The sequence below is a fragment of the Liolophura sinensis genome, unplaced genomic scaffold (genome assembly GCF_032854445.1).
Source record: "Liolophura sinensis isolate JHLJ2023 unplaced genomic scaffold, CUHK_Ljap_v2 scaffold_39, whole genome shotgun sequence".
In the NCBI taxonomy this organism is placed as follows: Eukaryota; Metazoa; Mollusca; class Polyplacophora; order Chitonida; family Chitonidae; genus Liolophura; species Liolophura sinensis.
Genome location: NW_027017978.1, coordinates 1 through 10,758, shown reverse-complemented (window position 1 = coordinate 10,758; position 10,758 = coordinate 1). Strand labels below are relative to the sequence as shown.

The following is a 10,758-nucleotide window of genomic DNA, read 5'->3' as shown; positions in this document are numbered from 1 at the left end:
CCGCATCAGTATTATGTCTCGGACAAGCGGGGTAAGCGGGGCGGCTTACTTGCCTTCGGTAAGTTTAGATAAAAGAGCGGTGGAAAATCGTCCTGCAACAAGATGTTCATTAAATACACCCTAAGGATTCCTTCGTCGTCACATGACTGAAAAACTGTTGAGCACAACGTTAAACCCCAAGCACTCACTCTTCATTCAATGTAGCGGAATATGACTCAATGTAGCGGAATATGACTCCATGCATTAATACACACCCCTCCCGCTTTCAACATATATAGGCCTACACACACGTTCAATGTACAGCGCGAATTTTACCAAATAAAAAAGATCATGAATTAAAACCTAAAAGCTGATTTAGCAGTGACTACATAATTGCAAATAACGCAATTAACCTTTACGGATATAAATCTCCAACCTGTACACCCAAAGAATTATATATATAACTGCATGGATGGTTGCCTAGCCCCATTGTCAAGAGGAAGGAGGGGGCCGGCTAGACTGTGCATGGCAGGCCGTGGATTGATACGTAAAAGTCTAAACTTTCTGTGATAAGGACCGTGTATTATTGGGTGCGGAAAACGTCATCGATCCGATCCGGGATCCCGGCCTAGGATCTGCTATTCGCAGATCCATTCTAGTTTCTTATTATTATTATTATTATTATTATTATTATTATTATTTTTTTTTCACCGACTTTGTTCGCATGGAAACTTTTTTACCGTTTAACATACAGGTCTGAAATTTTGCACACATAATCTGGCGGTTAATACCTCGGGACAAATTCTCCACTTTTTTGCCATGTCACGTGGTTCGGACGCCATATTGGATTTTGTGTAAAATCTTTAAAAATCTTCTTCTCCAGAACCACTGAACCGATCGGTTTCAAATTTGACATGCTGCTAGTAAGTTACGAGTTCTTTAAAGTTTGCGAAAATGGTTCACTTCTGGTCAAAATTCTGGAAGTTCGCCATTGGTCGAATTTATGACGTCACAAAAAGTTCTCAAAGTTCAAATGTTCTGAACGTATTCTGGTGTATCTTGAGCTGCTGATTCTGAATCTGCTTGTATTTTTTGCATATCTGTGTAACTTTTTGAGACATTAGCAAAAAACTCAAAAAAGTGACGTAACTTCAATGACCTGTAACTCGAGATCTGTGGAAGCTAGAAATGTGCAACCTGCACGAAATTGTAGCCCAAGACATGCTCTTTCGAGCATTCGTCAACAGATTTGAGCTCCGATCAATAGTTTTTTCGCTACAAGCGTTTAAATGACAGCACCGTTTTTTCTTTAGAAAAAGGTGCTAATCCTATTGCTTTAACATGGAGTTAGATGGGGACAAAACTGGGTTTGTAGTATTTGACCTGATGCTTTCGGCTACACTGTCCGTGATCTCCCGAAACGGTTGTAGGATGACATTGATTCCAGTTCCCATCTAACTCCAGTACTCTATTAGATGGCGTAGAGATCTAACTACAACAGCAAACGACATGGACCTGTAAAAGTTAGCTTTGTTTTGCGCAGACCTCGTGCTCTTTACTATACGTTAAACAATCCAGGGTGATTAACAAATATGGATATGTGAACTGGTCCAAGTGCTGACTTTCTAACGATGGCCGAACTATGAGTGGAGCAATTAGTCTGTGCATGGCATGTCGTGGATTGAGATGTGAATGTACAAACTTGCTGTTACACTGGTCGTGTTTTTGCCTTAATTCTTACAATTAGCGGGCTAAGTCTGCCAAGGAACGACCGTTTTTCACTGGGCATAGCGTAGCATCATTAAGGTCGCCAATCTATTCGAGGGAATGCAAATGACCGGCCGACTGCCTTAAGGGCGAAAGGTGTAAGGTCGCATGGAAAATTTGAAAGCCGTGTATGTGAAACATGTGTCCTTCGAACACAGAACATGAAGGGGAAAACTTCATCGATCCGATCCGGGATCCCGGCCTAGGATCTGCTATTCGCAGATCCATTCTAGTTATTATTATTATTATTATTTTTTTTTCACCGACTTTGTTCGCATGGAAACTTTTTTACCGTTCAACATACAGGTCTGAAATTTTGCACACATATTCTGGCGGTGAATATCTCGGGACAAATTCTCCACTTTTTTGCTATGTCACGTGGTTCGGCCGCCATATTGGATTTTGTGTAAAACTTTTAAAAATCTTCTTCTCCAGAACCACTGAACCGATCGTTTTCAAATTTGACATGCAGCTAGTAAGTCACGAGTTCTTTAAAGTTTGCGAAAATGGTTCACTTCCGGTCAAAATTCTGGAAGCTCGCCATTGGTCGAATTTGTGACGTCACAAAAAGTTCTCAAAGTTCAAATGTTCTGAACGCATTCTGGTGTATCTTGAGCTGCTGATTCTGAATCTGGTCGTATTTTTTCCATATCTGTGTAACTTTTTGAGATATGAGCAAAAAACTCAAAAAAGTTACGTAATTTTAATGACCTGTAACTCGAGATCTGTGGGAGCTAGAAATGTGCAATTTGCACGAAATTGTAGCCCAAGACATGCTCTTTCGAGCATTCGTCAACGGATTTCAGCTCCGATCAATAGTTTTTTCGCTAGAAGCGTTTAAATGACAACACCGTTTTTTGTTCAGAAAAAGATGGGAATCCTATTGATTTAACATGGAGTTAGATGGGGACTGGACTGGGTTTGTAGTATTTCACCTGATGCTTTCGGCTACACTGTCCGTGATCTCCCGAAACGGTTGTAGGATGACATTGATTCCAGTTCCCATCTAACTCCAGTACTCTATTAGATGGCGTAGAGATCTAACTACAACAGCAAACGACGTGGACCTGTAAAAGTTAGCTTTGTTTTGGGCAGACCTTGTCTTTTTTACTATACGCTAACCAGGTCAGGGTATGGACATGTGTTATAAGTGTTGACTTTCTGACAACAGCCGAGCTATGAGTAGAGCTTTGAGTCTGTGCATGGCAGGTCGTGGATTGAGACGTGGAAGTTCAAATTTGCTCTTACACGGGCTTTGTTTTTGCATTATTTCTTACACACAGCGAGCCAAGTATGCCAAGGAAGGGAATAGGGAATGACCGGCCGACTGCCTCAGTGACAAACGGTGTAAGGTCGCATCGAAACTTTGAAAACCGTGTAGCTAGTTATGTGTGGATTTTCGACCAATAACTTATGCTCTCATATAAAAGATGAAAGCATAAAGAAAATTTGTACGCAGACTTGAAGTGAGAATTGCGACTGCCTTGGGGACTACGCCAGATATACAATAGTGTGGGTGGTAGGGGAAATGCTGGCGAAATTTTCTAAGACTTTACCTAATTACACAAGGATTTAAACGCTAACCGTCTCCCGGGTGCGTGGTGTGACGCCAGTCAGTCAAGTCAGAGTTCGATCCCAGCTTAGCCAATCTGTCAGGCGATGAAAATGTTGTGAATTTCAAGGTTTCAAGTAGGCTGCTAGGCGTAGTTCGATGTTCTGATGACGAATTTGGTGGTTTTTTCTTTCTCCGACGCATAGTTTTGTCGCGAATTGCTATGAAGATGCGAAAAAGTACAATTTTCGCCGATGTTTGGAGGGAACGTGACACACAACCGCTGCAGCTGTGGAGCTGAAAATGACTGAGTACAAAGGGCTATATGAGTACTGTAGGCGTGCGTAAAATCATGATAGTGTGCCAATAAATGTGGGAGTTGCAATGCTTCAAATATTGTGCAAAGGCCGATTTGCTATATTTGGCACTTCGACTAGGATGAAGGCACGAACAATGTAAACATGCTACGCGACGTAGTTTGACGTCCTAATCATGAATGTGGACTTATTTCTTTCCGGCGACGCATAGTTCTGCTGCAAATGGCGATGAAAACGTTAAAAAGCGCAATTTGTCACCATATTTCGAGGTCTGTTGCGAGAAAACCGTAACAGCCGTAAAGTTGAAAATTACTGAGTGTAAAGCGCTACACATGTACTCTATGTGTGCTGAAAATCTGTGATCTGTTTCAACAAACACAGGACATATACGTTTTCAAGTAATGTCCAAAGGCATATTTACCACATTTACAAACTATGTAGTGTAATACAATGTACCGATGGCTGCGAAGAGTATGTCTCATATATATGTTCTCCTGTCTGGTTTGCACTATAATAGCGATTGCCTCAACCAGTGTATCTTGTATATGTATTTCCAAAAGTTATCTTTGTTTCGCCCACACCCACTTCTCTTTACTGTGGCCACGTTATATGTTAACCTGATCATGTTATACGGTCCGTGTATTATTGGATCGGCAGGGCGAATGCCGTCAAAGTTCTGCCGCCACTGAAACACCATACCGAAGACACAAGACACCTCAGCCAATCATTTTATAAACTGACATCGGGCTGACGAGTCCGGTCTCTTTGCTCGAAGCCCTTAGCGCTGGGCGCCAATCGAGCCAACAAGTACCATTTTAATGCCTTTCGTATATTTCGACTTCGAGGTGTACACTCTAACCAATAGGCCACCGAGGCGGTCGATATATATTTGATAATGTGGGCACAAATTGAAAGTACATGTATTGTTTGTACACACTTTAATTAACCTAACTGCACAAGCCTCTGTCACTGTGCTGTATAGAAATCAAAATATTTTCCATTATATATGTATGTTAATGCCCGTGAAGAAAGTAAACTGTTTAATTGGTGGGGATTGTTGAAAATATACAGCAAATGAATAACACCAAAGTGAAAAGTACATTTTCTTTATTCAGGTAAAGTGACATATATATATCAGAAGTAGCGTCGAAAAGGGGGGACCCGTAAACGGTTAGAAAATTGGCCGAATTGGAATAGATAAATGACCATTCGAAAATTTGAGACGACCCCATAAGTGAAGCCCCATTTGAGCGACCGCGTGACTCGCTCAGCGGGAAAGCCAGGCATGCACGTCCGCAAAACTGCAGTCTTTCCATGGTCGAACTTTACTTGGGAGAAACAATCACTGATCAAGAGTTCTGCCCTTTGGAACTACTTTGCCAAAACACAATGTAACATGTACCAAGCGGAAGTTTCAGATTCCGATTCAGTATTAATCATCGTTTAGCCGTTCAAACTCCCATCGACCTTGTCGGCCAGCTAGTTGTACCAATCGTACATAAACAAGCTAAATGATATTGACGCTTACTGAGGCTCGACGGAAAAGAATTCTTCACAGTACATAATAAAAATGAAAATGCTTCGTACTGTATAATCGCTCAACAACGTTTCTCTTGGTTTATATCTTCTGTTACAAAACTTAATTCACCCTACGGTGTCGTCTCACACAACAACAAAATATAAAATATTATATTCACGGTCCAATATACCGTACAAAACATACGTCACTATTCTGCTACTACATATACAATATAAGCCGTCTTCTGTATCATCCAGGAAATAGGTTGGCTTACCGCTATGTTTGGATGAAGTGTACATTTCATTCATGAATCGACCGTGCTTTGAATTTGGTCAAAAAATACATGTCCAAAAAATTCTGTTCACAAAAATGTAATTGGACTGTCATCCGAACCGTACATCAATGAAAATGCATATGGCTGCCTAAAAATTCCATTCCATACTTTTCAAAAGGGTATTCAAAGGCAACATAACTGATGGATCAAAACGTATTTAACCATTTCTCAGTATTAATGATTTCAGCACCAATCAGAAAATCACTTTTATCAGATATTATTTATGTCATTGTATTTTATTGTATTGTACTTTAAATGATCACATACCAAAATGACATAAAAAGTGGGCGGCAACCAAGGTGAAAGGGGCCAACCACAGTTGAACGTCTTGGTTGCCTGCCAGAGCGCCTAAAAAAAATCCACATTTTTCCAGCCCTGTAATTGTATTTACAAAAATCAGATATGTCCATACATTGGGGTATGTCTTTATTTACTTATTTGATTGGTGTTTACGCCGTGCTAAGAATATTTCACTTATACGACAGCAGCCAGCAATATGGTGGGATGAAACCGGGCTCTAGGGAAACCCACGACCTTCTGCAGGTTGCTGAGACCTTTCCACTTACAGCCAGAGAGGAAGATAGCATGCGGTGGAGTTGAACTCACAGCGATTTGAGGTATGTAAGGCGAATATATATCACCTCAATTTTGAATTACAGTTTCAGTTTCACATGATGGTGTTACGGTACAGTTACTGAAGTATCTACAAGACAGGTCATTCAGATGTTACCACCAATAAATGTTACCATCATACAGGGTTTGTTACATGTTGCTGTTAAAGGCCATCATTTAATTCAATCTAGATGTTTTATCTTCAACTTTCCAGCCAGCCGATAGCTTCTGTCATTTGGCAATTTTCTTGATTTGCCATACGAATCATGCCTCTCAGCACACCTAACATCTTATCATCCTTCTCAGCAGATTTAACTATATAAGACAGACTTGTCAAGTTGTCATAAAAAGAAACCACATGCGCAAGTTCTTCGCAGTATTAGTGTTCTAGGGGCAACATTTGTTTAGATGGATATGTTGCTCTCCATCATCCATAGTGATACTGACTTAAGATGGCATATATGACTTTTGAGTTCTTTGCTGCCATTTTGTTCCATTTTTGCGGGATATACTGGTCCATTCCATAAGGTCCTGAGCCGCCAGTGTCTATCCGAAGATAAACGCGGAGTGGTATTGGTGAGAGGAGGAGAGCACCTGAAAATAGTCATATTTTAACATTAACATGAAACCAGTGAAGACAATTCAGTCAAATATAGTGTCACTTTAAGAGACTTTCAGTCCCTTTGTACTAGCTTTATAAACAAGCGATTCCCTGAAGTGATCTTAACGCCCACAATATTCTATTCATACGACTCTTACAGCTGTACCTGGATATATCCACCCTGCCTTTGCTTGTGTGTTATTTTAGCTAATATATAATTTCTCCTGTCTTTTAAGTTACATGTAATGGAGTTAATCGAAACTGGTTTTGAGACATTCATTTATATTACATGAAAGTTCAAGATCACAAATTTATTCACAAGTTTGAGAATTTTGACCAAGATTTATTCAGTAGTTTTACAGGAATAGTGCCAAGTCACTAATAACTTCCTTACTTATATTATACTGCGGTGGACTGCCGGAGGTCTCCAACAAATGATGTCCTAACAGCACGTTTCTGCCATAGTCGTCCATCTCGCCACCAAGATCCTCAGAAATTGATCACTGAAGTGCCTGTTTTTTCTATCCAACGTTTTAAATAGGTTGGCTCTAGAAATAAATTTAGGAAACATAGGTTTATTTATAACACAATAATTAGCAGAGATCAAGTAATCAATCTAAAATTATTACATAAACTGAACTCCCATCAAATCTAATATTAAAGAGGCCCCGTCAGAGGCATGTGTTTACACATAATGGCTAGTGAACGTGATATGTTATAGTCTGAGCATAACACTACAAGTGTAAATTACCATGTCAAATACCAAAATGGAAGATGTCATAAACATTTTAAACTAAATACATGACATACTTACATTAACTAGAAGACAACTGGGATACAATTTGAGCTGCATCGATAAGCACTGAATTTCTGGTATTTCACTTCACAGGAAGTTGCAGTTGCAGTTATCAGAAGTTTTTTTTCTCCCACAAGCTCCAGTGCCAACAGTTACTAAGATTTCCAAGACCAAAGCTCCTGTAAAAGAACAAATCCAGTACACTAAACACAAGTATGAACATTACACGATTAAGCTATGTACAAAAGTGTTTTCCCATTTTAACGGTGTTTAAATGTTTGTTTTTTTAGGATAAGTGAATGAGTGAGTGACTTATTTTCGATGTAATGTTTAAAACATTATTTCAGTCATAGGACAAAGAGATCTCTCAATATCTTTACAGCAAGCTGACTAATTGAGTGACATGGGTTCATATGAATCATAATATTTTCATACAAAGATACTTACCTTTAGCTTCAGCACATTGGCCCGCACTGCTTGGGCTTCAGGCAGTATGATAGTCAGTAATGCATTAACTTCAGGCAGTACAATAGCCTGTATTAAGTCAGTTTACTGCCTTAGGTTCAATATGGCCAAGCACTAAAATAACTGGTACTACTTTACAATAACCGGTAGTGGTTTCATTTTAGCATAGCCACCCACTATGATAGCCAGTACTACTTTACATGTAATTTAAGCCAACAGTACAATAGTCGGTACTACTTTAGTTTCAAAATAGTTAGGCAGTACAATATCTGGTACTGCTTCATTTTCAGTACAGCCAATCAGTACTATAGCTGGTACTGATTTTAGTTTCACTATAGCCAGGCAGTACGATAGCCAGTACTGCTTTACTTGTAGTATAGCCAGGCAGTACAATAGCCGGCACTGCTTTAGTTTCAGTAAAGCCAGGCAGTACGATAACCAGTACTGCTTTAGTTTCAGTAAAGCCAGAAAGTACAATAACCGGTACTGTTTCAGTTTCAGTAAAGCCAGGCAGTACAATAGCCGGAACTGCTTTAGTGTCAGTATAGCCATGCAAAACAATAGCCGGTAATGCTTTAGTTTTAGTAAAGCCATGCAAAACAATAGCCGGTACTGCTTTAGTTTCAGTAAAGCCAGGCAGTACAATAGCCGGTACTGCTTTAGTTTCAGTAAAGCCATGCAGTACGATAGCCGGTACTGCTTTATTCTTAGTAAAGCTAGGCAGTACAATAGCCGGTACTGCTTTAGTTTCAGTATAGCCAGGGAGTATGATAGCCAGTACTGTTTCAGTAAAGTCAGGCAGTATGATAGTTGGTACTGCTTTAGTTTTAGTAAAGCTAGGCAGTATGATAGCCGGTACTGCTTTAGTTTCAGTATAGCCAAGCAGTATGATAGCCAGTACTGTTTCAATATAGCCAGGCAGTACGATAGCCAGTACTATTTCAGTTTCAGTAAAGCCAAGCAGTGCGATAGCCAGTAGTGTTTCAGTAAAGTCAGGCAGTACGGTAGTTGGTACTGCTTTAGTCTCAGTAAAGCCAAGCAGTATGACAACTGGTACTGCTTTAGTGTCAGTATAGCCATGCAAAACAATAACCGGTACTGCTTTAGTTTCAGTATAGCCAGGCAGTACAATAGCTGGTACTGCTTAAGTTTAAGAAAAGCGATGAAGTACGATAGCCGTTACTGCTTAAGTTTCAGTATAGCCAGTCAGTACAATAGCCGGTACTGCTTTAGTTTCAGTATAGTCAGGCAGTACGATAGAAGGTACTGCTTTAGTGTCAGTATAGCCAGGCACTATGATAGCCGGTACTGCATTAGTTTCAGTATAGCCAGGCAGTACGATAGCCGGTACTGCTTTAGTTTCAGTATAGCCAGTCAGTACGATAGCCGGTACTGCTTTAGTTTCAGTATAACCAGGCAGTTCAATAGCTGGTACTGCTTTAGTTTTAGTAAAGCCATGCAAAACAATAGCCCGTACTGCTTTAGTTTCAGTAAAGCCAGGCAGTACAATAGCCGGTACTGCTTTAGTTTCAGTAAAGCCATGCAGTACGATAGCCGGTACTGCTTTATTCTTAGTAAAGCTAGGCAGTACAATAGCCGGTACTGCTTTAGTTTTAGTATAGCCAGGGAGTACGATAGCCAGTACTGTTTCAGTAAAGTCAGGCAGTATGATAGTTGGTACTGCTTTAGTTTTAGTAAAGCTAGGCAGTATGATAGCCGGTACTGCTTTAGTTTCAGTATAGCCAAGCAGTATGATAGCCAGTACTGTTTCAATATAGCCAGGCAGTACGATAGCCAGTACTATTTCAGTTTCAGTAAAGCCAAGCAGTGCGATAGCCAGTACTGTTTCAGTATAGCCAGGAAGTACGATAGCCAGTACTGCTTTAGTTTCAGTATAGCCAGTCAGTACAATAGCCGGTACTGCTTTAGCTTCAGTATAGCCAGTCAGTACGATAGCCGGTACTGCTTTAGTTTCAGTATAGCCAGGCAGTACGATAGCCGGTACTGCTTTAGCTTCAGTATAGCCAGTCAGTACGATAGCCGGTACTGCTTTAGTTTCAGTATAGCCAGTCAGTACGATAGCCGGTACTGCTTTATTTTCAGTATAGCCAGGCAGTACGATAGCCGGTACTGCTTTAGTTTCAGTATAGCCAGTCAGTACGATAGCCGGTACTGCTTTAGTTTCAGTATAGCCAGGCAGTACGATAGCCGGTACTGCTTTAGCTTCAGTATAGCCAGTCAGTACGATAGCCGGTACTGCTTTAGCTTCAGTATAGCCAGTCAGTACGATAGCCGGTACTGCTTTAGTTTCAGTATAGCCAGTCAGTACGATAGCCGGTACTGCTTTAGCTTCAGTATAGCCAGTCAGTACGATAGCCGGTACTGCTTTAGTTACAGTATAGCCAGGCAGTACGATAGCCGGTACTGCTTTAGCTTCAGTATAGCCAGTCAGTACGATAGCCGGTACTGCTTTAGTTTCAGTATAGCCAGGCAGTACGATAGCCGGTACTGCTTTAGCTTCAGTATAGCCAGTCAGTACGATAGCCGGTACTGCTTTAGTTTCAGTATAGCCAGGCAGTACGATAGCCGGTACTGCTTTAGCTTCAGTATAGCCAGTCAGTACGATAGCCGGTACTGCTTTAGCTTCAGTATAGCCAGTCAGTACGATAGCCGGTACTGCTTTAGCTTCAGTATAGCCAGGCAGTACGATAGCCGGTACTGCTTTAGTTTCAGTATAGCCAGGCAGTACGATAGCCGGTACTGCTTTAGTTTCAGTTTCAGTAAAGTCAGGTAGTATGATAGCCGGTACTATTTCA

The 10,758-nt window shown here is 40.7% G+C and overlaps 1 long non-coding RNA gene across 1 annotated transcript; it reads right to left on the bottom strand.

Moving 5' to 3' along the window:
• Positions 1-5,428: 5,428 nt before the first annotated feature.
• On the bottom strand, positions 5,429-7,939 carry LOC135481397 (uncharacterized). Its single transcript, XR_010446005.1, has 4 exons — positions 7,925-7,939; positions 7,496-7,656; positions 7,076-7,229; positions 5,429-6,674 (listed from the first exon to the last, which is right to left on the bottom strand). It is a non-coding gene; the product is annotated as an uncharacterized LOC135481397 (long non-coding RNA).
• Positions 7,940-10,758: the final 2,819 nt, after the last annotated feature.